Consider the following 6,505-nt stretch of genomic DNA (forward strand, 5'->3'; position numbering starts at 1 on the left):
GTGTGCTTAGTCCCCTCCAGTACTCCCTGTTCACCCACAACTGTGTGGTCAAACATGACACCAACACCCTCATCAAGTTTGCTGACGACACGATGGCAGAATGCCTGATCGACAACAATTATGAGAAAGCCTACATTGAGGAGGTTTGAGCTCTGGCAGAGTGGTGCCAGGTCAATGACCTCTCCCTTAACGTCAGCAAAAACAATGAGCTGATCGTGGACTATAGGAAGAATAGGGGGGAGCATGCTCCCATCCACATTGACAGGGCTGCAGCAGAGAGGGTCAAAAACTTCAAGTTCCTATATGTACATACATATCACTGAGGACTTAACATCCCATCACACGGATACAGTCATAAAGAAGACGGAGCAGCGCCTCAGGCAGCTGAAGAGATTTGGCATGGCTCTTCCGATCGTCTGGAACTTATACAGATGAACTATTGAGAGCATTATGTCTGGCTGCATCACCACATGGTACAGCAACTGCACTGCCCTCAGTCATAAGTCTCTACAGAGGGTGGCGTGGATGACCCAGTACATCACTGGGGGCGAGCTCCCAGCCATCTACTACCAGGCAGTGTCTGAGGAATTTTTGGGGGTCAAAGACTTCAACCATGGACTGTTCTGCCCGCCACCGTCTAGGAAGTGGTACCGTAGCATCAGGTCACAAACCAACAGGCTCCGGGACAACTCCTACCTCCAAGCAATTTGACCGCCGACGAACAGCTAATCTAGGGTTGACTTCCTACACCCATCTGCACTGACTATATACACACTCATAGATTCTACCCACACATACAGTGACACTCTCACCCCCCCCCCCCCCCCCAACACACACACATGCACACACACACAGTGAAGCTTATACACACACACAAACACTCGCACACTACACACACGAACAAACACTCACACAACAACACATACACTTACACGATCACCATATTTGCTGCTGTTACTATTTATTATATTTATCCTGTTGCTCAGTAACATAATTAAGCTCAAATAATTATATTGTGTTATTTTGAAATACATTTTCTTAATATCATAATGTTTCTTAAGACCTGCCTAAACAAACAAATGTATTTATTTGTGTTGGTGCATACTAAATGGATTTATGTGACTGTTAAAATGTAGATGCCCCAAGGGCACTGCATTGGCAGTATCACGTTTCAGGGAAGACCCAGACGCAGACAGTGTCGAAGTAACAAACATTTATTACTAGAACAGGGGGCAGGCAAAACAATGGGTCAAGGGCAGGCAGAGGTCAGTAATCCAGATCAGAGTCCAAAAGGTACAGAACGGCAGACCAACAGAGAACACAGGTATAAATACACTGGGGATAATGGTAAGATGGGCGACACCTGGAGGGGGGTGGAGACAAGCACAAAGACAGGTTAAACAGATCACGGTGTGACAGGCAGCTAAAGTAGCACTGTAGACAGAAGACATTAACACCAGACCTGTTCATCTATATGATTCTGCAGAATAGTGAGCTACTATCAGATGAGGGGATGCTTTTGCAGGAGAAAGAGAGGAGGGGAGGGAGAGAGAGAGAGAGAGAGAGAGAACAGGTAGAGTGTGAAGGAGAAATGTAGCAGCACAATGAGAGGGTTCAATGTTCGAAAGACCTTAAAACACATCCTTGATACAAGGCAAAGTCATTTGATTCACTGAATACAAATGTAATTTTCATGTGAGGGACTTAATTTCCTCCTCTCTAAGGAAGAAACTTGGATGCAAATTTGGTTCAGCATAATTCATTATTCTGCAGTAATGGTAAGACATTTTGGTAGAGGGTGAGAAAGTTAGGGAGGGAGAATGAAGAAGAATGCAAGAGAAAGAAGAGAAAGAAGAGATTGGGAGAGAGAGAGAGAGAGAGAGAGAGAGAGAGAGAGAGAGAGAGAGAGTCAACGATGTCGGTGAGATGGAATCATGTGTTTGTGCCAATGACTGTCGCACTACCCTCCAGGGGTCCATACAACAGGGCAGTATGAGATAATGAAAGAAGCAAAAAAAATCCCTCTATTGAATTGAATTCCAACATCTTACCTCTCTCCCCTTCCTCTCTCCTTCTCTCCATTCCCTCCTGCAATAGTTAATTTGCTCTGAAATGATCAATGAATTAAGACAGAAAGATCTCCCTATCTGTGTGTGCATGTGCATGTGTGTGTGTGTGTACTGTATTTGTGTGCTGCATGTGATGAACAGAGCCAGGGACAGAGAGATGTTAAAGGATCTGTTTTGCCTGCATCAGCAGCATTGCAGGGGGAGGAGAAAGAGGGAGAAGAGAGAGGGGGAGGGGTGGTTTGGAAAGTGAGAGCAGAGGGTTCGCTCGAAAAACGACCGTAGCAATACCAGTGAACAGGTGCAACCTCCGTCAGTTCCCCTCTCTGCATGCTACACAAACACACATACTGACTGACGCCTGCACATGTTTAGATATACACACACTTTGACCATGACACAGGAGTAGCTTCTCTCTCTGCTGTCCATATGGTGCCCCTCTAGTGTACATGAGAGAGAGATTGAGAGAAGAGACAAAGAGAGAGTGACCAAGGGAAGGAGAGAAAGAGAGAGCGGGAGATAAAGCTTGAGCTTGTAGCATGCTTGCTGGTGTTATTACTGCAGCTCAGAGTGTGATATAGAATGGTCTGTTATTGCACACATAAGCACTACGCTCGCACACACACACGCACACACACACGCGCACACACACACACACACACACACACACACACACACACACACACACACACACACACACACACACACACACATTGCGCCAGACAGCCTGTATGGGTACCAATGGAGGGAGGGGGAGCAATGAGATAGAGAGGGAGGGAGCAGCACAGTGAGCAAGTGAGAGAGAGGCAGTTTTTTTATGTGTGTTTTTTTATGTTTTCGTGTGACTGCGCTGCACTGCTGAAGAGGAGGAGGCAGAGTGTGAACACGCTCTCTCAGACGCTGCAGGGCCATACGAAGGAACACACACCGGCACCATCAGCGTCAGGGTCTGCCCGCGGCAGGCAGGACCTCCAGCACTGCAGCCTCCCAGCTCCCCAGCCCCAACCCAGGACCTCCAGCACTGCAACCCCCAAGCCCCAGCCCCAACCCAGGACCTCGCCAGGCCTCTACCACCTTCATCTCCACAGACAGTCGTCTCAACCAGGCTGAAATATGGCACAAGCCGCCAAACATCTCGTGAAGAACAAGGAATTAAAAATCCAGCTCGAGGCGGAGCGCCTGCAGAAGGAGGAGGAGAAGGCCAAGAAGAGGAACCGATCGCGGGATAAAAAGCGCAAGGTAAGGGGTCCACTCACAGGGGGTCGGAGGGGGTGGGAAGGGGGAGAGATGGAGAGGGGGGCAGGAGGGAGAGAGACACCCCCCTTCTTTCTCTCTCATGCTAAGCTCTGATCAGGGGTGCTGGGGCACACATGGACATATACTGATGCATTTCTACAGTGTGTGCACAGTGGCACTGGCAGACATGTACTGTGCATACAGACATGAGGAAACTGTAAACACACTGCATGCTCTCCTACTCCTCTTCCTGCTTTACTGACTGTCCTGTGGCAGAACTGTCCTATGGGTCTGTGTGGTACTCTACCTCTTTCTCTCTCTTATTTTATCTCTCTGTCGCTCTCCGTTTATTTCTCTGTCGCTCTGTCTTTCTTTCTTTCTCTTTTTCTCTCTCGCTCTCTCGCTCTCTCTCTCTCTTTATCCCTTTCCCTCTTCTCTCTCTCTCTCTCTCTCTCTCTCTCTCTCTCTCTCTCTCTCTTTGTCTTCACACTGCAGTGTATTGTGTCAATGAGCAAGATTTCACTGCCGATCCACTCAGTGGTAACTTCAAAATTACAGGACTGAGAGAGGACATGTTTTTGTGTCCCTCTCTCTCCTCATCCTCTTCTTTCTACCTCTCCTTTATGAACGTTTGTAATGACTGCTGACTAAGGAGTAATACATACCTGCGGGCTTTTCTCATACTGGAACCTTGTGCACAGCGCTGCCAGAGCTGGTGGCTGCTGTCGCACTAGTGGCACTCGCCTCAAACATTACATCTCTGCTTCATCAATTACTGGCTGCATCAGCGGTATATTTCATGATGACTGGGACAGCAGGAAATGCCGACTTAGCTCTTTTACATCACATTTCACTTAGTTTCATGAATGAAAATGAGCAGTTATCAAATCCATTGATGAGCATCGTTTAGCATATTGATAAGACATATATTTTGGTCTGTCTGTCTGTTCCAGTCTGTCTGTCTATCAATATTTATATATAGTATATATCAGGCTAGTGGGAGGAGCTATATGATTATGGGCTCATTGTGAAGACTGAAATGGAATTAATGGAATGGTATCAAACATATGAAAACCACGTTTGACTCTTTTACATTGATTCCATTTCAGCCATTACAATGAGCCCGTCCTCCTGTAGCTCCTCCCACCAGCCTCCTCTGGTATATATATTGGGTGGCCAACTACAGCATGGAATCTGTGTTGTGGACACACAGCACATCTCCTCTGTAGCCGTGTATGGACAGCCGTCTCCAGTGAGATGAGGGTGTAATGGGCCTGGGTAGTAGATGATAAGTTACAACGACAGTTGTTCCATGATCAGGCAGTGGAGGTGGGGTTATGCTGCTATGCTGTTCAGACCCTGTAGCAAGGGATTGTGCAGCTGCACATGGGACTGCATTACAAAGTTTGAAAAGTTAGACAATGGTGCTGCAGTTGCTTAGCCTGGCTACCAAAACTTCTTGCTCCGATCAAACGCTACGCCTACGGATGTTTCGTTTCTTCTCCGCAGCGAACATAAGAGCAGTGGAGAATTCAGTTTGAGTCGTCAAGCAAGCGTTTGCTGCCTGATGATGTGCTTTTGGACTGTGGAAAGAAGCTCTAGAATGCCACCTTCTGGTAAAATAAAATATTGTCTTAATTTCAACTCTTTTGTTGGTCTCTAGTCAAAGATAAAGTAATGATTTCGGTCTGTCCATCTGTGTGTGCTTGTGTTCAGGCGTGTCCCACTTCACCTCAGCTCCACAGTCAGTGCATCTCTGTGGGGTAACAACATTGTGACAACACAAACAACCAGTGCATCTCCATTCCACCCAGTGCACCACTGAATAAAAACATGCATAAATATGCAGCAGGATATCTAATCAAATAAATCCATTAATTAACAGAGCTGCTGGCATTTCTTATATTGCATTAATGACATAGTCATTAACATATCAATCAAAGAAATCAGAAATCATGTAATTAAGGTTTAACCAGGAGCACCTGCTACTTTGGTGTTGTTTGTATGTGTGTGTGTGTGTGTGTGTGTGTGTGTGTGTGTGTGTGTGTGTGTGTGTGTGTGTGTGTGTGTGTGTGTATATGTTCCAGTCCTAATTTCATCGCAGGTCTTTGACAGGACACTCCCTCATCAATGTGAGCAGTCGGAATGAAAGCTTTACTTTTGTTTTGTAGTTGTTTTTCAGTGAAGGGGGGATTTGCAGGGGGTGGAGTAGGAAATGTCACAGCGATTTTATTAAGGGACACCTGATTAGAAATGAAGAAAGAAACAGGTGGAGAGAGGCTGGCTGGCCCATCTTAAGGAATAGATTGGGCTAGAGTGAGAACACGGAGCGTCAGGCTGTATTTTGTGTGTGTGTTATTAATAGTGTTATGAAGGCTCGGATAACACAAGGCAAAATAAATACTCTATCTTACTGGTCACAGAAAATGTGTGTTGAGGGCTTGCTTGAAGCTTTACTGCATATTCTTGTAACAGCTGTAAAATTCTTGAAATTACAGTACTCATGAAATATTTCTAATGTATTCCACATGGATCATGAAGTAGACTTTATATCAGTTTTGTACCACAGACAGTAGTTGTCATTTCTATTTATCAAAATATCGGACCTATGAAAAGATTTGTTAATCAAAGACATATCAGTTTGGGCAGTGGACCATGGAAGTTCTGATCATGATGTAGAGGAAGGGGGGTAGGTGTTAGAGGGTTAAGGATGACCACCTGATGGGAATGGATGGAGGTGGTTGGTACAAGAGAAAATTGAATATTTTTTTATATGGGGAGAAGGAAGCTCAGAAAGAAAAACACCCTTTGACATCCTCTGGACGCCTCTGGCCACGCCCAACTGTGCTTTGAGATAGTAAGTCTCTTCCTCCTTACCCAGACCCAGACTCTCACCCCCTGTCCCCCCTGTCCCCCCTCTACTGTCCCCGGTCCTTTAATCACTCTCACACCCCCTGCTCTGCAGCCAGGAAGTAGGACCTTAGAGTGGACCACAGCTGCAGTAACACAGTCTCTTCAACACCGCCAAGGGAGCCGTGCCCTTTACCTTTTCCACTGTAAAGCACTCGAGTGTTAATATCGAGAAACATGTCAAAAGGTTAGGCTCCTGTGTGTGATGCCTTTGTTTGTTAAAGGAACTACCTGTCTGCTTTCAGCCAGAACATGCCTCTCTGCCTTGTTGATAGTAAAGTGTTAGAAAGTCT

The sequence above is a fragment of the Oncorhynchus nerka genome, unplaced genomic scaffold, assembly GCF_034236695.1.
Source record: "Oncorhynchus nerka isolate Pitt River unplaced genomic scaffold, Oner_Uvic_2.0 unplaced_scaffold_1___fragment_2___debris, whole genome shotgun sequence".
Classification (NCBI taxonomy): Eukaryota; Metazoa; Chordata; class Actinopteri; order Salmoniformes; family Salmonidae; genus Oncorhynchus; species Oncorhynchus nerka.